Source organism: Rhincodon typus, chromosome 14 (genome assembly GCF_021869965.1).
Source record: "Rhincodon typus isolate 14 chromosome 14, sRhiTyp1.1, whole genome shotgun sequence".
Lineage (NCBI taxonomy): Eukaryota > Metazoa > Chordata > Chondrichthyes > Orectolobiformes > Rhincodontidae > Rhincodon > Rhincodon typus.
The window spans coordinates 64720830-64742079 of NC_063345.1; the positions used below are offsets into that span (position 1 = coordinate 64720830).

Here is a 21250-nt window from a genome sequence, read left to right on the forward strand (position 1 = left end):
GTAAAGTGAAGGATTCACACTTTTGTGGCTAAACTGGAGGTTACCTGCCTTTCATGGGTAAAACAGAGGATTTATACCCCTGTTTCACTGTGAGTATCTCACTCTTTATAGCTTTAATACATTATTTCTTCTTGAATCCCAGTCTTACTAAATAATTCCCATTTCTCATGGTTAGATAAATATTTCAAGCTTTGATCATTGCTTTTATGAAGGATTTCCCACCTTTTCCATGGCCTGGTTACATTGTCCTCATACTTACTAGCTTTGCAACGTTTTTCGGTCTAAAACCTTGAAAGAATATTTCTTTTGTGGCTTTTTTTACTTCTGTTCTGTCGCTGTCCTTCAGGGATTCTACTTACTGCAGTGATGATACTTGAACTGATCTGTAAGTAATTCTAAAACTTCTTATTCTTCAGGGTGGAGTCTTGTACAGTTTTTTAAATTTTACCAAACCACCAAGGATTTTAAGTTTTACCCAGGAAGTCTTAGATTTCCACTTGCTCATTTCCAATCTTGATTCGGTACCATTCCCACACACACCAACACATCATATGCAGGCTCTGTCTACATTAGGGTTACTCATTGTCCTCCAGAGGATTACCGGCTCTCCTGTTGCAGTGCATCTCTTACCAGGTCTTAAATACCATTCAGTGGAGTATACTTTCTCACTGGTGATTGCCATGGAGGCTTCTTCTGTAGGGTTCTTAAATCATCAGCTCTATACTGCTCCTGACTGCGCTGTATTCACAGCAAGCTTCAAGCTGAGTGTGAAGTCTCCCACTGATGCTCACCACGTGTTTATTAGACAATCAAATCAAATCTGCACCAGTGTTTACCATGTTGTATGGGCATTCCAGCATTGTTATGAATGGCTGCTTAACATGTAGGTTGCTGCCACCAGCCTCATTAAATGTAGGAAATTACAGGGCCTTTTTGGTCTGGAACTGGTTGAACTGGAAAACTCTCTTGAAGTTAACAGGATGATATTGTGTGCAACAATTTTCAACTTATAACGACATAACAGACATTGCTACAGAAATGTGTTGCAGTGATACCCCTGGATCAGGAGACCTGGGTTCAAGTCCCACCTGCTCCAGAGGTGTGTAATAACATCTCAGACCTGCTTGATTAGAAAAATAGGTTAAATAAAAGTTACAGAGATGTTGAGGAGCACCAGATGACAGAATTCACTCTGCATTAAATAATTTCACAGCTGACTACCATCAGATAGAAAAGAAAATCCTCCCTATCTCTGTCTTAAATGGGCAATTCCTTATTCGGAGATTGCTCATAGAATCTCCCAGAAGGAGAAACAACCTTTCTGCATCTACTTTGTCAAGCCCCCTAAGAATCTTTTACATTTCAATGAAGTCTCCTCTCATTCTTCTAAACTGCAATGAGTACATGATCAACCTAATCAACCACTCTGCATTAGAAAATCCATTCATACCTGAATCAACCTGGTGAACCTTACAGAGTCAGAGATCCATAGAGACCTGCACAGATAAAAACCCTTTGGTCCATCATACCTGTGCCAGTCAAATCCAACTACCTAACTAACCATCTCTGAACTGGCTCATTACCAGCCTTCAGGGTAGAGGACACTAATAGCAGAGTGTTAAAGGTGGAGGGGAATTAAACACATTAATTATCAATAGAATATTTACAAAGGTTTAAAGAAACAAGTGGCCTAAAGGTCAATTGCTCCCGTTTACCTGATAGGTTCCATCCCAGGATTTTAAAGGAAGTAGCTATAGAGTTATTTTATGCACTGGTAGTAACCTTCCAAGAATCCTAAAATTCTGGAAACGTCCCAGAGGATTGGATAACTGCTCAATGTAATACCCTTATTTAAAAAAAGGGATGGAGATTTTTTAAAAGTATCGCTAAGGGCCAGTTAGCTTAACATCTGTCATTGGCAAAATATTACAGTCTATTAGATGTGAAAGCAGAGCATTTAGAAATACATAATATAATCAAAACAGAGTCAGCATTGCTTTATAGAGGGGAAATCACGTCTGATAAACTTATTGGAGTTCTTTAAGGAGGCAACAAGCAAGATAGATGAAGGGGATTGGGTAATTTTAAAACATTTAGATTTTCAATACGCATTTGACAAGGTACTGCACATAAGACTACTTAATAAGATAAAAATCCATGGTATTGGGGGTAGTATATGAGTATGGATAGAGGATTGGTTAATGAATAGAAGACAGAGAGTTGGGATAAAGTGAGCATTTTCAGATTGACGATTTTTAACTAGTGGAGTGCCACAGAGATCGGTGCTGAGGCCACAATTATTTACAATATATATATGAATGACTTGGATGAGGAAAATGAAAGTATTATAGCTAAGTCTGTGGATGACACAAAGATAGTTGGGAAGACAAGTGGTAAGCTTGACACAAAGAGTCTACAGAGACATATAGGCAGTCTAAATGAGTGGACAATGATGTGACTGGTGGAATATAATAAGAGAAAATGTGAAATTATCCACTTTGGCAGGAAAAATGAAAAAGTTAAATATAACTTAAATGGTGAAAGAGTGAAGAAAGCAGCAACATAGAGGGATTTAGGAGTCCTTATGCATGAATCTCAAACTAATAGCATTTAAGTTCCATGGGTAATAAGGAAGACAAATAGAATGTTCATCTTTATGACAAGGGGAAAAGAGTATAAAATTAGAAGGATCTTGTTAGAACTATACAAGGTACTAGTCTGACCACAGCTGAAATACTGTGAACAGTTTTCATCCCATTACCTAAGGAAAGACATATGGCATTGGTCCAGAGAAGGTTTATTAGGTTGTTTCTGAATATGGACAGATTTCCTTATGAGGAGAGGTTAAGTAGATTGTGCTTGTACTCATTAGAGGCAGACTTATTAAACTTTCTAAGATTTTATGGGATTTGATAAGGTAGATGCAGAGAAGTTATTTCTGCTTGTGTGAGAATCCAAGACCTGACAGCATAATCTCAAAGGAAAGTGTTGTCCAGTTTTGACAGAGATGAGGAGGAATTTCTGCTCTCAGAGGGTCATGAATCTGCAGAATATGGAACCGCACAAGGCTGGGTTATTAAGTATATTCAAGGCTGAGATGGACAGATTTTTAATTTGTAAAGGAATCAAGGGGCATGGGGTCAGGCGGGAAAGCGAAGTTGCTAATTAACAGATCAGCCAAAATCTCACTGAACAGCAGAGCAGACTCAATGGGCAGAATAGCCTCCTTCTGCTCCTATGTTTTATGTTGTTATTGTCATTCTTTACCAGATCTATTCTGCCCTCCATATTATTGAAAGTTCCTTTACAGGCATTCAGATTCTGGACTGAAACATACATTGGGCACTTTTTGCATGCAAAATGGGGATATAAATCCTCCTCCAGGCTCTTTACAAAATTTGTTTATGACTGATCCCAGTATTCTCCATAGATGCTGATGTTGTATTTTCGAGCAGTCAAACATATGATCCTTAAAGGCACATATAAAGCTGCCTCGAGAGGAAGATTTCCTTTTGTCACACACACCTCATTGTGAAGACAAATGACACAAGATTGCACTTCCAGATTAGGGGTACGATGGAAATGCTTCAAACGTCCTGGACTGACAAAGCCCCTTTGAAGCCATGATGAAGATGAACAATTTAGACAAATGGACCAGGGGTCCGTGACCTTGGCACAAGGACCATGAGATGCAATCACCATGCACATCTCTGGGATCATCTGCCAGTTCAGATACAATCCATTTTCTAGCTTCATATAATACATTTTTGTACATGTGGAAAGAGATTATTGACACAAAGTCAAGTTGCTCTTACCTGAAGTTGCAAACAGCGTTTCAATTCCCAGAGTGAACAGCATAAAGAAAAATAATGTGGCCCATAAAGTTGCCCATGGCAACTGTGCAAGAGCCTCTGGATAGGCAATGAAGGCCAAACTGAAACCTAAGCAATTGAAAGGGTGACACTGATCATGTTGAAAACAGAAATACTGTCAGCTGATGATATTCATTAAAGTACAATTTATTAATTGTAATTTCTGCCTCATGGCAGACTGGTACAAAAGGTGAAGTCACATGGTATCAGGGGTGAGTTGGTAAGATGGGTACAGAACTGGCTCAGTCTCAGGAGACAGTGGATAACAGTGGAAGGATGCTTTTCAGAATAGAGGGTTGTGACTAGTGGTGTTCCACAAGGATCAATGCTGAGCGCTCTGCTGTTTGAGATCTACATAAATTGTTTGCAGGCGACACAAAGATTGGTGGAGTTGCGGATAGTGAGGAGAATTGTCAGAGGATACAGCAATAGATCAGTCGGAGGCATGGGCAAAAAAATGGCAGATGGCATTTAATCCGGACAAATGAGAGGTGATGCATTTTGGAGGGTCACGTGCAGGTGGAAATTGTACGGTGAATGGCAGAATCCTTAGGAGTATTGATATGCAGAAGGATCTCGGTGTGCAGGTCCACAGATCACTGAAGTCGGCAGAGCAAGTAGATAAGGTTGTAAAAAAAGGCTTATGGCATGCTTACCTTCATTGGAAGGGGCATTGAGTACAAGGATTGATACATTATGCTGCAGCTCTACAGAACTTTAGTTAAGCCACACTTGGAATATTGCATACAGTTCTGGTCACCACATTACCAGAAAGATGTGGATGCTTTCGAGAGGGCACAGAAAAGGTTTACCAGGATGTTGCCTGGTATGGGGGATTTTAGCTATGAAGAAAGGATGGATAGACTGGGTTTGTTTTCACTGGAATGCGGGAGGTTGACGCACTACCTTACAGAAGTTTATAAGATTGTGAAGGGCATGGATAGAGTGGCAAGTATGAGGCTTTTTCCCAGGGTGGAGGGGTCAATTACTAGGGAACACAGGTTCAAGGTACGAGGGGGAAAGTTTAAAAGAGATGTGCAGGGCAAGTTTTTCACACAAAGGGAGGCGAGTGCTTGGAACGCATTGCCAGAGCAGATGGTGGAAGCAGACACCATAGCAGCTTTCAAGAAGAACCTGGACAAATACATGAATAGGAAGGGAATAGTGGGGTATGAATGCTGTAAGTGAAGACAGTTTAGAATGGAAGGGCAAAATGTGTCAGCACAGGCTTGGAGGGCCGAAGGGCCTGTTCCTTTGCTGTATTGTTCTTTGTTCTTTGTTAATGTGTGCCACATTTTGTTCAGTGTGCAATTGTATTGACAATTTGTGATTGCATTCCACTGGGGAAGTGCTACCAGTATGGGGGAACTGACTACTTTCTACTTATAGCCTTCAGGTTGATAACGTCAACCTGCAGAGTGAAGATCCCTCTACTCTGCCACAGCAACATGCCTTTTCTCCATGCTCATAAATAATTGTATCAATGTGACATTTTCCCATTATCCCAGAAGAGGCATTCTGCTGCCTCTCCATGATGTTGCCAATTCCGCGCCTGTTTTGCAGGACTAGGAAGGGAATAGCACAAACTCTGCATGTAGAACTTTTACACCCACTGGTCATTGGAAGCACCTCATCAGTTTGGGATGGACTTGTGCTGAAACCCAAACTAAGCACAGAGTATCTCCGAAAAAATCAATGATAAAAAAATGAAGCTTTTCCCCATCTTTAACTTCATTGCCACTCTGGCTATTTTGCAATAATCTGATGATGTTCCAATTGACTCTAATTCCTTCACCAAGATGGTACTCAATGGAGTGGGCATCACAATGCAAGCTGTGACAATGAAACCACATGCCCAATCTCTGAAACTTAACAACTGCACATTATTTCATACACATGCATGGTAATATTTCAACTGATCAAACCCACTACTTCTTGGGATTAAACTCATTCATTTTTTTATGTTTTCCACTAATAATAGGCTGAGCTGAACCATGAACACCTGCCTCAACTGTTTCCACAAATGGCAGTTATGGTCATTTCAAATTTGCAGGACACCGACTTGAACATTAAAACATCCAGTGCCCAAAACAGGAGGGAGTTCCTTCCACCGAGAAGACTCCTCGTGTCAAGAAGAAGCTGGCTGGATTGGGCCTGAGAACAGGTAGATGTTACCGTAAAATGTTCAGAGAGCTATCATCAACTTTATGTCCATTGACAATATTACTTGACTCAATGCTAAATATGGTCAAGCAACCTAATGTATCAAGCACTAAATCTAACAGGATATTGAACTATCCAAATGAAACAGTAGAATGTAAATGAGGGAATAACATAATTCATCATTGAAAGATACTAATGGAAATCATTGGCACAGTATTTGGTCAAGTAGTCCAAATTGGGCCTTGCTTCTGGAATGTGGTTAGGAGGTATTCAAAAAACTGAATAGCATGACATCAAAGGGTCACTAGAGAACCCACTCTGGTGTGGTGGGGGAAGAGATTCTATTGGGAAGCTAGGAGTGAAGTATTGAATACTTCAAACCTCAATGCTATATAATATTGAAACAGCTCATGAAGTGTCTTGGTTATGTTATCCAAGTAATGGATATTCATTATTCAGTTCCAATACTTATCCAGTATAATCCAAACACTATTTTAATCAGTGTTAAAAAATGCAGTCTGAATATCACATAAAAACTTGTATTGCACTAGTACAAGTGTGAGCAATTTCACCTCTAACTACTGATTGATTTCAAAGAGTTGATTTAAGCTGTGCGACCCTGGTCGATATTTTAACCAGTTCTAGTTTATCTGACTGAGTGACCTCTGCAACAGGCTTTCCTTGTACATGAGCCATGTGTCCTAGGACTGAGAAGATGGCAAATCCAGCAAACACACTCGTAGCACAATTAACGACACAGATAATGATAGTGTCTCTGTAGCAATTGATGTGGAATTTGTTGTACGATGACAGTGTTATTAAATTGCCAGAACCCACTGAGGCAGAAAATAAAATTTGTGTTGCAGCATCTTTCCAGACCTGGCAAATAAAAGAGAAGATTAATTAGCAGTAGGAGATTTTACGTATACTTACACAGCCATGAATAGCTGACTTACTCTCACTTCAGACATAGTAGGAATGGCAGATGCTGGAGAATCTGAGATAACAAGGTGTAGAGCTGGATGAACACAGCAGGCCAAGCAGCATCAGAGGAGAAGGAAGGCTGACGTTTCGGGCCCGACTTTCACTTCTACCTTTGCTAATTCCCTCCATAACGCCAATGCCCCCCAGTCGTTACAAACATCACTGCCACTATGTAATACTTCACATTAACTATATCATTTTTCCTGATTCCCCGAACCACATTACAAAGTTTGGCAATAACAAATGAACAGCCTCTTAAAGCAACATTTCCACATTTGACTTGCATATTCAAACATCCCCGACAGACACCTACAGAACATTAAATAGTTTGACTGAAAATTACAGTTTAAACAGTATGGATTATTCTGATGTGTCTACCTCAGCATCAGCCAATTTGGAGAAGTCTGGTTGGCTCCCAATGAAGAATTCAAAGCCTTTATAGGATCCCTCCAGGGTAACCCCTCGGATCAGGAGTGTGCTCAGAACCATGTAAGGCAATGTTGCTGTGAAATAAACCACCTGAATGTAGAAAGTAACTTGTTAGATTTTCCTGTATTACTCAACAACATTTACAGTATTGGACCCAATTAAATTGAAAACTAACAAGATTGTGATCAGGAAAAGAAGGCAGAAGACTATTGCTGGAATGATTACAATAAGTGTACATATAACATCGGCTTGCATATTGTAACAAAAACAAAATAATATTATTTTAACATAAAACTTTCACATACAGGGAAATAAACCGGGATTGAACAGAGTGCCATGAATGTATTTCTTTTCTTACACTGGTTCCTCAGGTTTCTTTCCCATTCTCACTGTCCACACAAATCTTATTTCACTCAAATAAAGCCCTGAGCCCAATCTGCTCAATCTGGAGTGAGGCAGAGCCTAGGTTTTGTTTGGAGCTTAGAGGCATCTTGGTAATTCAATGCAGAAAGAGAGAGGCGCTTTTTCCTTGCTTTTCTGAATCATAGCTTGTAAGGTTTTATTTTATACAGGGTAAGTTGAGGCCCAGGATTAGAGGCCCAGCACAAAAGAAAGTGTAATATTACAGGAAAACAACAAGTTCATTCTTTGGAAATAGCTGCTGATTCGATTATCTGTTATAGGTTACTTCCAGATTGAAGATAAAGAGGAGAAATATTTACAGATTACAAACTAAGATACCAGTAGGAACCATTCTGCAAAAAACAAATTATGTAATTAAATTAGAGACGCAGGGCCAGGCGATGTGTTGTACCTGCGTGATATGGGAGCTGGTGGATCCCAATGTGGTTCATTGCGCCCACATCCATGGCAAGTATTGATTGCCTGAGGAGCTCAGAGGTGATAATGAGCGGGAGTCTGAGCTTTGAGTACTGCAACACCTCATGGAAGGGGACAGTTACTTGGATGCTGAGTTTCAGGAGACAGTCAGTCCCTTAGACTAACTACCTCGAATTTGGACAGGGGTATTTGACTATGAATAAGGCAGGTCACGAGTCCAGGAGGTAGTGCTGAAGGAGCCTTAGTCCTTGGGTTTGTCTAATAGGTTTGAGATTCTTGCTCCCTGTGTGGATGAAAGTGTGGGCTGTAGGGAGGATGAGCAAACTGTCCATATAGCACCGTGGTACAGGGATTCATTAAAGAACAGGAAGAAAAGAGAAATGTAGTTGCAATTGGGGATAGTATAGTCAGGGGAATATACACTGTTCCTTGTGGCCAGGATCAAGAATCCCAATGGTTGGGTTGCCTGCCTGGTGCTTGGGTTCAGGATATCTCATCTGGACTGCAAAGGAACTGCAGGAGTGGGAGGGGAAAATTTCAACTGTCGTGGTCCATGTAGGTACCAATGATATAGAAAGAAAGAGGAAAGAGGTTCTACTGAGGGAATATGAGCAGCTAGGGACTAAATTAAAAAGCAGAACCAAAAAGGTAACAAACTCCGGATTACTAACCAAGCCACGTGCTAATTAGCACAGGGTCAACAAGATGAAAGAGGTGATAGTGGCTTAAAAATTGGTGTGGGGTAACAGGTTCAAATTCATGAGAAATTGGCATCAGTACTGGAGAAGGGAAATGTTCTGGTGGGACAGACTCCATCCTAATCATTGTTGGGACCAGAGCCCTGATGAATTGCATAACTAAGGCTGTGAGTAAACCTTTTAATAATGGGGAGCTAGGTTCAGTCGCATGGGAAGTTATAAAATCAAAGGTAATGGAGAAAAGATTGCAGTTTAGTGATGGGTTGATTGTTTCCAGAAAATAAACGGAATGGATAGAAAGTGTGAATGTCATTTTTGTGCACTGGAGCCGTAAATGTGTAGGGAAATTTGATAATCAAATAATCATAAAATCGCCACAGTGTGGAAGCAGGCCATTGGGCCCATTGAGTCCACAGTGACCCTCCGAGAGCATCCCACCCAGACCCAGCCCCTTACCTTTGCCCCGTAACTCTGCATTTCCCATGGCTAATCCACCTAACCTGCACATCTTTGGACGATGAGAGGAAAACAGAGCACTAAGAGGAAACCCACTCAGATACGTGAAGGACGTGCAAACTCCATGCAGACAGTTGCATGAAACTGGAATCGAACGTGGGTCCCTGGAGCTTTGAGGCAACAGTGCTAACCACTGAGCCACGAGCTGCCCTAAATAATGGAACAAACTTGAAAGGATTTGTATCTTAATACACAAAGCATTCAGAATAAGGTAGATGAATTAATGGTGCAAATTGAGGTAAATCAAAGTCATAAAGACTTTGAATAGATTGGGAGGTGGGGGGTGGTGCTGCAGATATTAACTTTTCCACAAGAATAGGACAGAGGGTATGGAAAAGGTCAGGAATCTAATTTCAGGCATAGCAGATAACAAACAAAAGGGGAAAAGGGGGCAGTCAACACAGGCTGTGTTGTACTTAAAACAAGGTAAATGAGCTTGTAGTGAAGATTGAAATTAGCATGTACAAATGTTGTAGGTATCACAGAGACACTGCTGAAAGGGGATCAGATCTGGGAGCTATATATCCGAGGATTTGTGTCTATCGCAGAACATGCAAATGGGCAGAGACGGTGGGGTTGCCTTGTTAGTAAGAAATGAAATGAAATTAAATCAATAGCAAGAAGCAACATAGATTCAGAAGGTGCAGGATTTGTGTGGGCAGAGTTGAGGAACTAAAAAAGACAAAAAAAATGTGGATGGGAGTTGTGTACAGGCCGCCTACAGTAGTCAGGATGTAGGACAGAAAATAAATCATGAGATAGAAAGGCATCTAAGAATTGGCACAATTAAAATAATCGAGGGAACTTCAATATGCAGGTGGACTAGGAAAATCAGGATTGTAGCAGATCCCAAGAAAAGAACTTGTGCAATGTTAATGAGATTTTTTTTGGAACAGCTTATGATAGAGCCTACTAGGGAACAGGCAATTCTGTATTTGGTGATGTGTAATGAGGCAGACTTGATAACCGAGCTGAAATGAAGAAACCCTCAGGAGTAACGAGCATTAATATGATAGAATTCACCATGCAGTTTGAGAGCGAAATCTGGAATCAGAAGTAACATACCTGACGAAGGGGTTATGCTCCAAAAGCTTGTGTTTTCAAATAAACCAGTCATGTGATTTCTGATATTACAATTGAGTAAAGCTAACTCCAAAGATATGAGGGAAGAGCTGGTCAGAATTGACTGGAAGGAGACCCTAGCAGCGACGACAGTGGAGCAGCAATGGTAAGAGTTTCTGAGGGTAATTTGGGAGGCACTGAAGAAATTCATCCCAAAGAAGAAGAAATATATTAAGGGGAGAATGAGGCAACCACTGTTGACAAGGGAGTCAAGGACATCAGAATAGCATAAGAAAACTCATATGAGGATTGAGAACCCTTTAAAAATCAGCAAAGGACAATTAAGGCATTAAGATGAAATATGAGAGTAAGATAGCAAGTAATACAAAAGAAGACAGCAAAAGTAGTTTTCTATAAGGTAAGAGAGAGGCAAGAGTGGACATTGGATCATTGGAAAATGAGACTGGAGAAGTAGTACTGGGGAAGGAAGAAACAGTAGAGGCACCACATAGGTACTTTGCATCAGACACCAGCAATATACTAGCGATTCAAGACAGTCAGGGATCTGAGGTGAGTGTAATGGCCATTACTAAGGAGAAGGCACAGGGGAAGCTGAAAGGTCTGAAGGTAATTAAATTATCCAGACTAGATGGACTACACCCCATAGTTCTGGAGGTAGCTGAGGAGATTGGGGACATACTGATGGTGATCTTTCAGGAATCATTGTAGTGAGGGTGTGGGTCCAAAATGACTGGAAAATGGCCAATTTGACAGAAAGGAGGGAGCCTGAAAATGTGAAACTACAGGTTGGTTAGTCTGACCTCAGTTGTTGGTAAGGTTTTAGACTCCATTATAAAGGATGTAATGGTTCAAAATTTGGAAGTGCATGGTTAAATAGGGCTGAATCAGCACAGCTTTGTCAAGGGGAGGTCATGCCTGGCAAATCTGTTAGAATTATTTGAGGAGGTCATGAGAAAATTAGTCAAGGGAGAGCCAGTAGACATGATCTGTTTGGATTTCCAGAAGGCCTTTGACAAGGTGCCACAGAGGAGGCTGCTAAATAAGATCAGAGCCCAGAGATAGTAGGAACTGCAGATGCTGGAGAATCCGAGACAACAAGGTGCAGGGCTGGATGAACACAGCAGGCCAAGCAGCATCATAGGAGCAGAAAGGCTGACGTTTCGGGCCTAGACCCTTCATCAGAAAAGGGGGAGGGGCAGGGGATTCTGAAATAAATAGGGAGAGAGTGGGAGGCGGATAGAGGATGGATAGAGGAGAGGATAGGTGGAGAGGAAACAAACAGGTCGAAGAGGCGGGGATGGGGACAGTAAACATTAGTGTAGGTGGGGAGTTAGGGAGGGGATAGGTCAGTCCAGGGAGGACGGACAGGTCAAGGGGGCGGGATGAGGTTAGTCGGTAGGAGATGGGGGTGCGGCTTGAGGTGGGAGGAGGGGATAGGTGGGAGGAAGAACAGGTTAGGGAGGCGGGGACGAGCTGGACTGGTTTTGGGATGCGGTAGGAGGAGGGGAGATATTGAAGCTTGTGAAATCCACATTGATACCATTGGGCTGCAGGGTTCCCAAGTGGAATATGAGGTGCTGTTCCTGCAACCTTCAGGTGGCATCGCTGTGGCACTGTAGGAGGCCCAGGATGGACATGTCATCTGAGGAATGGGAGGGGGAGTTGAAATGGTTCGCGACTGGGAGCTGCAGTTGTTTATTGCGAACCGAGCGTAGGTGTTCTGCAAAGCGGTCCCCGAGCCTCTGCTTGGTTTCCCCGATGTAGAGGAAGCCACACCGGGTACAGTGGATGCAGTATCCCACATTGGCAGATTTGCAGGTGAACATCTGCTTGATGTGGAAAGTCTTCTTGGGGACTGGGATGGGGGTGAGGGAGGAGGGATGGGGGCAGGTGTAGCACTTCCTGCGGTTGCAGGGAAAAGTGCCGGGTGTGGTGGGGCTGGAGGGGAGTGTGGAGCGGACAAGGGAGTCATGGAGAGAGTGGTCCCTCCGGAAAGCAGATAAGGGTGGGGAGGGAAAGATGTCTTTGGTGGTGGGGTCGGATTGCAGATGGCGGAAGTGTCGGAGGATGATGCGTTGGATCCGGAGGTTGATGGGGTGGTACGTGAGGACGAGGGGGATTCTTTTTTGGTTCTTATTGCGTGGACGGGGTGTGAGGGATGAGGTGCGGGAGATGTGGGAGACACGGTTGAGGGCGTTCTCGACCACTGAGGGGGGGGAGGTTACGGTCCTTGAAAAACGAGGACAACTGAGATGTACGGGAGTGGAATGCTTCATCCTGGGAGCAGATGCGGCAGATGCGAAGGAATTGGGAATAGGGGATAGCATTTTTGCAGGAAGGTGGGTGGGAGGAGGAGTATTCTAGGTAGCTGTGGGAGTCGGTGGGCTTGAAATGATTATCGGTTTCTAGGTGGTTGCCCGATATGGAGACAGAGAGGTCCAGGAAGGGGAGAGAGGTGTTAGAGATGGTCCAGGTAAACTTAAGGTTGGGGTGGAAGGTGTTGGTGAAGTTGATGAACTGTTCGAGCTCTTCAATGTAACGGAGGAAGAGGTGGTGTTTAGGGCCGCTGTAGGTATGGAAGAGAGATTGTTCCACGTAATCTACAAAGAGGCAGGCGTAGCTTGGGCCCATGCGGGTACCCATGGCCACCCCCTTTGTCTGTAGGAAGTGGGAGGAATTGAAAGAGAAGTTGTTGAGGGTGAGGATGAGTTCGGCTAAGTTCAGTGGAGGGGGATTGGTCGGGCCTGCGGGACAGGAAGAAGAGGAGGGCCTTTCGGCCATCTGCATGGGGGATGCAGGTGTAGAGGGACTGGACATCCATGGTAAAGATGAGGTGTTGGGGACCGGGGAATTGGAAGTTCTGGAGGAGGTGGAAGGCGTGGGTGGTGTCACGGACATAGGTAGGGAGTTCCTGGACCAAGGGGGAGAAAATGGAGTCCAGATAGTTGGAGATCAGTTCGGTGGGGCAGGAGCAGGCAGAGACAATGGGTCGACCAGGGCATTCAGGTTTGTGGATTTTGGGAAGGAGATAGAAGCGGGCAGTGCAAGGTTGGGGAACGATGAGGTTGGAGGCCGTGGGTGGGAGGTCACCTGAGGTGATGAGGTTGTGGATGGTTTGGGAGATGATGGTTTGGTGCTCAGGGGTGGGGTCATGATCAAGGGGGCGGTAGGAGGAGGTGTCGGAGAGTTGGCATCTGGCCTCAGCGATGTAGAGGTCAGTGCGCCATACTACAACTGCGCCTCCCTTGTCCGCGGATTTTATGGTGAGGTTGGGATTGGAGCGGAGGGAGCGGAGGGCTGCACATTCTGCGGGGGAGAGGTTGGAGTGGGTGAGGGGGTGGAGAGGTCCATGTTGTTTGGGAAAGGTACTGGCATGGATAGGGGATTGGCTGACTGGCAGAAGGTAGAGAGTAGGGATAAAAGGGTCTTTTGCAGGATGGCAGATGGTAACTTGTGGAGTTCCATGGGGTCAGTGTTGGAGCCACAACTATTCACATCATACATTAACAATCTGGACAAAGGAACTGAGGGCATTGTTGCCAAGTTTTCAGATAACACAAAGATTGGTAGAGGGACCGGTACTGCTGATGAAGTGGGAGGCTACAGAAGGACTTAGACATGCTGGCAAGTGGGCAAAGAAGTGGCAGATGGAACATAATATGGGAAAGTGTGAGGTTTGTACTTTGGTTGGAAGAATAGAGAAGTTGACTATTTTCTAAATGGGGAAAGGCTTCAGAAATCTGAAGGACAAATTGACTTAGGAGTCCTAGTTCAGCATTCTCTTAATGTTTACATACAGGCAGTTGGGAAAGCAAATTCAATGTTACCATCATTTCAAGAGAGCTAGAACACAAGAGCAGAGATGTTTTGCTGAAACTGTATAAAGCAGTGGTCAGAATGCATTGGAATATTGTGAGTAGTTTTGGGGCCCGAATCTAAGGAAGGATGTGCTCGACTTGAAGGGTGTCCAGAAGAGGTTTACAAGAATGATTCTGGGGATGAAGGGTTTGGTCACATGAGGACCAGTTGAGGACCCTAATCTGTACTCAGTGGATTTTAGAATGATGAGAGGGGATCTGATTGAAATTTACAGAATCTGAGAGACCTGGATAGAGTGGACTTGAAGAAGATGTTTCCACTAGTTGGAGAGGCTAGGACCTTGGGCACAGCCTCAGATTGAAGGGATGATGCTTTAGAACAGAGGTGAGGAGGAATTTCTTCAACGAGAGGGTGCTGGATCTGTAGAAATAATTGTCATAGAAAGCTGTGGAGACCACATCATTCAGTGTATTTAAGACAATGATAGATAGGTTCTTGATTGGTAAGGGGATCAAAGTTTATGAGGAGAATTGCAGTTTGGTAAAACAAACAAAGGTAGGACTTATACAATTAAAAGTAGGGTCTTGGGTAGTGCTGTAGAACAGTTTCAGATACATAATCCTTTGAAGTTTGCATCACATAAAGATAGGTTGGTTAAGAAGGCATTTAGCATGCTTGCCTTCAATGACCAGACCTTTCAATGTACGAGTTAGGACGTTATGTTCAGGTTGTACAGGACGTTGGTGAGGCCTGTTCTGGAATACTGTGTCTAGTATGGTCACCCTGTTATATGAAGGATATTATCAAGCTAGAAAGGGTTCAGAAGACATTTACCAGGATGTTACTGGGAATGGAAGGTTTGAGTTATCAGGAAAGGCTGGATAGGCTGGAATTTCTTTCACTCGAGTGTAGGAGGTTGAGGGGTGACCTTATAGAGGTTTATAAAATAATGAGGGGTATATATAAGGTGAATGGCAGATGCATTTCCCTAGGGTAGGGGAATTTCAAGACAAGGGGGCATATTTTTAAGGTTTGAGGAAAAAGACAAGGGGCAATTTTTCTTTCTACAGTGTAATTTGTGTGTGGAATGAACTTCCAGATGTGGGTACAGTTGCAATGTTTAAAAGATATTTAGATAAGTGCATGAATAAGAAATGTTTGGAGGGATATGGGCCAAGTGCAGGCAAGTGGGACTAGTTTAGTTTGGGATTATGGTCGACACGGACTTGTTGGACCAAAGGATTTGTTTCCCTGCTGAATGACTCTATGAATCTCTGAGAAGGCAGGAGATTAGGGTTCAGAAACATATCACCCATGTTTGAATGGCAGAGCAGACTCAATGGGCTGAATGGCCTAATTCTGCTACTATATCTTAGGGTCTGAGTTTTATTGCTGCAGAGATCTATACCTTGTCGCTAGTTTTAAGTCTATTCATCACCAATCATTTACCTTTCCTGAAGATTTGATTCCTTTCGATAATGCTGCCCCCACTATCAGCCAGGCTAGAAGCAGACAGAGGGCTAAATACCAGACTACCTCCCCAGTCTCATCCATTGAACTGGAATGCTGTAAAACCGCTTTACTGAAGAAAAACTAATATCATGCCATTTGTTACACTCAATTTCTAACACTTACAATGCATTATAATAAACATTTGAACAACATCCACTTTAATACAAATGAGTTATCATTTTATAATTGAACTGCTGCTAAAAATTTTGAAATTTTGTCGTCTCTTATCATCTCTTTCTATATTTAGTGATTTTTAAGTAAAAAAGCTTTGTTTAAACAAAGAGCACTGCTGAGATTTCCATGAGAGCTGATCTGATTTGACGGAATTCCTTCATTGAATACCTTACATTCCACTGATCAAACTACTTAGGTTAGTCACTGTGTCTCCCATTGAACTCAGCTCCTCATGTTGTTAACTACTTGCTTCCATACAATTTCTCCCAATCCAGTTCCTTGGACTTTGGGTTAAACACAGTACTGGATTTGATACTTTTTTTCTTTATTTTTTCATGGAACATTGGTGTCCGTTCAGACCAGCATTTATCATCCATCCCGATTACTCTTGAAGTGAATGCTTGCTAGGCCCTTTCAAGGACCAGTTATGAATTAGCCACACTGATGTGGGTCTGGAGGCCCACATTGGTCAGTCAGGCAAGGGTGGAAGCTTTCCTTCCTTGAAAAGATATTAGTGACCCAGATGGGTTTTCAACAATAATCCCACTTCTCATTGCTGAGACTAGTTTCAAACTAATTAATTATATTTGAAATTTACCAGGTGGGATTTTAAGCTGTGCCCCGAGAGCATGATTTTGGGTCTTTAGACCATTAGCCAAGTGACATTGCCACTGCACCATTATTTCCCCACAACTAAATGTTTAATTTAATTTAAGACACAGAGCAAAAAGGATATTAGTCACAGATTATTTGAAGTATTTTATTGTTTGGAATTCTAATAGTGAATCTCACCCTTAAAGAACAAGAACGTAACAAATGTTCAAAAAAGGATTCATAATAAATATTGTTAAAGAAAATCTGGCATGTTAAAATCAGAGAGCTATTAACTAATGAAAAGGCTCCTGTTGTGATGTTATTTTGCAAGAGGAATATGACATAAATAATATCTCTAAAAACCAAAAAGCTTCTCTGTCATTGAACAGAACATTCACCAACTAACTGTCCCAAGAGGAGTTACTGGCCCAGCTGTGCAGATTACAGGTGCAGCTAACTGCAGCAACATACTTACTCCCAGTATTGCTCACGCAGACCCTGGTGAGGAACGGAGATTTCTGATCTGTTTGGACAAGTTTCCTTGTTTGCCCGCAGCCATGTTGCGTCAACGATTTCAAAATATCCATGTCTAGAATGAGGTTGCAGAGTGGATCTGGAAAGTGTGGAACGTGTTTTAGAAATACTACTTATTGGGAATGATCTAGTGATATAATCAAGTTCACTGTTTCACTCTGAATGAATCACTCCAATCCCTTTGATTGCATTGCTAGAATCACAGATGTAACAAATGAAGTAGTGGGGTTTGGCTAGGCTACCGTTCTATTGTTGGATGTGCCTTTAAGAGATCAACATGCAAACTAGCCAAGTATCTCAGTGTTTTCACTTGACCATAGGTCACAGATATTCTGATTTGAAGCAATTGAGCAGACAAAACCTGGTGACAACTCTCTGATTCGTTCCTGGACAAGTGAACAGCTTGCGGGTAGAAATTATATAGTGAAAAGTGCTCAGACTGTTAGAAAGGCAGCTGGCATCTCCCACCTCTCCCTCTCCCTCTGCAGTAAAACATGTGAAGCTGAAGAAAGCCAATTATTTTCTCTCAAAATTTGCTCTAGACTTGGCCTCCTGAGATAATGTGGAAAAAAACTGAAGAAAGGAGTTCGAAGAACAGAAAGTCTTGTCAAGCAAAAGGAACGTCTCAGTGGAAAATGTGAAATGGTGCTATTGAACTATGTTTCTCAATTTTTCTCCTTCTACTCATAAAAACTTTTTGTTTGCTTGTTTGTATGTGTGTGTGGCGTTTTTAAAGGGGATTGGAGTTTTAACTAGTCCAGCTATACATTGAAAGCTCACAGATGCTTACTTGTGTTTAGAATGTAACAAATAATAATTCTTCTTAAGTACAGGAATCTAATTGGTATTTTGTGTTAACTTACTTCCATCTGTGAGATGATTCAGGAAATTTGCATGTTGTTAACTTCTGTGACAACACAAACTTGAGATTCAATGCACTTTCCTAAAGGGATCATAATAAAAGTAATTGAATTCAGACAACAGCACCGGAGAGCACCCAAAACAACCAAACAGAAGACAGGCACAGCAGTATGACAACAGCAACAAAGATTGCAGCATAGACCTATGTATATATAAGCCAAAGTGTGAAGTTCAAAACAAGAGAGACCCAAGTTAAGATGGAGAGTGGAGCAAATCCCAAACAAAAGTTGAACAGGCTCACCGCATTGTAAATGTAATGCATTGTAAGGATGAAGTAAGACATTAGAAACATTTGCTACGATCAACATAATTAGCCCAAAGCAAACCAGCTTCAAACAAAGATTGACACGTGTGCAACTGCAATACAAATACATTCTATTGGTGGCAGAGTACAAGAATACTCACATTGAGTGAGTCCAGGATTTATAACAATTGGACCCAGACAGATTCATTGCCATACGAGTTTCAAAGACAATGTTGCATTGCATCTCCAAGAAGGTGCAAATCCATAAATCGACCCTCTCAGAAAATTTAACAGTCACACGTGAGAACAGTGGCACAGGAGCTCAGTGGTTAGCACTGCTGCCTCACAGTGCCAGGGACCAAGATTCAATTCCAGCCTCCGGCAACTGTCAGTGTGGAGTTTGCACATTCTCCCCTTGTCTATGTGGGTTTCCTCCCAGTGCTCCAGTTTCCTCCCAGGGTCCAAAAATTTACCATAGTGTCCAGGGATATGCAGGCTGGCTGGATTAGCTGTGGGAAATGTAGGGTTACTGGCATGGGCTAGTTTGGGTGGGATGCTCATTGAAGGGTCAGTGTGGACTCAATGGGCCAAATGGCCTGCTTCCACTGTCTAGGGATTCTATGATTCTAAGCATGAGCTGATGACATGGAATGCAATGGCAATAGCTAGGAGGATCACCACACAGTGGTTTCATTCAATTACATATATAACGAAGGATGATTTGGAAGCAAGTCATGTCCAGACCTGAGACATTTCAACCTCTCCCCACATAGATTCTAACCAAGATGAGAGGAATCCCAAATTCACAGGAGCTGAATTCTTCTCCAAGGTGGATGGTTGGTACATTTAAGCATAGAATCTCAGGAAATCACTAGCTTCAGAATACTATTTATTAGATATCACTTCCAGAGACTTTATTTAGCTTATTGTGCCCAATACTCCGTGTTACTGAGGTTCATGGTGATGGGGTTCAGAAACTTCATATAACAGTACTGTATGCATGTATGTTGTATTAACACTGGGAATATTGCAAAAAGGATAAGGCACTGCTACTAAAAATATCCTTTTTTGTACTGGAAAACCCAGTCAACCTATTAAGTTTTTTTATTCACTCATGGGAGGAGGGTGTCGTTGGCTAGGCAGCATTTATTGCCCATCCCTAATTGCCCAGAGGGCAGTTATGAGTCAACCACATTGCTGTGGGTCTGGAGTCACATGTAGGCCAGACCAGGTAAGGATGGCAGTTTCCTTCCCTAAAGGACATTAGTGAACCAGATGGGTTTTTCCCAACAATCGACAATGGATTCATGGTTATCATTAGATTCTTAATTCCAGATATTTATTGAATTCAAATTCCACCATCTGCCATGGCGGGATTCAAACCCAGGTCTCCAGAACATTATCTGAGTCTCTGCATTAACAGTCCAGCTATAATACCACTGGGCCATCATCTCACTTAAGCGTGATGTATCCTTCTGATAAACCTGTATGGAGATTTTCCAGCTGCCGGTCATCTTTGCAGCTCACGAGGGTCATCAGCCCCTTCATTAGCCTTCCAAATGTAGAAAGTGTTAAAGAAAGACAGACAGAGACCAAAAGTGAAAAAATGCCAGAATATATTGCTGGCTGTACAGTGACTGGAACAAACTGTTTGGCTCTACTTTGAATATTAGTATCTGTTTTTAGGTAGATTGAGGCCTGTTTTGAATATGCAAGTTATGACTGCCTTGGGTCTGACTGTGATAGATTTCTTCAAATTCACATTTACATGTTTAAACGTTCTACACTTCTAAGTGAGTTCATCCCTCTCTTGTGCAGACAATTCCATCTCTTCTCAGACTCTTGCAAAGTGCTCCGCTACCATTGTTATGTCAAGACACATAACATCACAATTATTAGGCAGTTTTTGCTGACATGCACAACTTGCTCAACTGGCAAATCTGGAAACACGTACAAATCCAGACCCATTACATTATCACATAACATTTTGAAGCCATCATATCTGAAGGCAACACTGTGTATGCATAGGGAAGAGGCATGATATTGAGCACAGCAGAGAGGAGAGAATGAGTGCTGAGGGAAGGGACTAGGATTGGAGGGAGGGGATGATTTTGTGGGACCATGGGGGTGTGTTGAAGGTCAAGAGGCCCTTCTCCCCCTTCCACCTCTCCAATTTGTTCTCCACCCCCTTCCCCTAAACCCTCTCTGACATCCATCCTCAATTTCAACCCCCAACTCCTTCTACACTTCTCCTCTTCCCCACCTCCAACACCCTGTCCCTCCTGGCCCGCACTCCCTTCATCTCTTCCCCTTTTGCCTCCCACCTTTCAGGCCATGCCCCCGAACCTGTTTAAAAGTGAATACGCCATGCAGGCACTGGTGTCAGCAAGCATAGGCAACCATTAATCCATAATTCAATACTAAGGTCACTGTTTTTGTTTCTGGATTTACCAACGAATGACCTCCACAGGAGGCCAATTTGTGTCTTTGCAACAAAATCAGAAATTGCTAGAAAAAAAACTCAGCAGGTCTGGCAGCATCTGTGGAGGGAAAGCAGAGTTAACGTTACAAGTCCAGTGACCCTTCTTCAGCACAGGGGCTAATTCTGATTTCTCTTCACAGATGCTGCCAGACCTGCTGAGTTTTTCCAGGAATTTGTTTCTGATTTTCAGCATCTTTTGGTTTTTAGTTTCTTTAAAATATTTCTGTGATCTATAAAGATTCATAACTAACTGTCCTAAAATCCCAGTGACTCAGTGCCATGATTCCTGCTGCTGGTCTTTCTGTTCTATGGTCACAAAGAGGATGGTCATTGAAACTGAGATAGTAGGAACTGCAGATGCTGGAGAATCCGAGACAACAAGGTG

At 42.5% G+C, this 21250-nt stretch overlaps 1 pseudogene; it reads right to left on the reverse strand.

Moving 5' to 3' along the window:
- Positions 1-21250, reverse strand: part of LOC109927867 — a 91583-nt pseudogene that overhangs the window by 32486 nt on the left and 37847 nt on the right.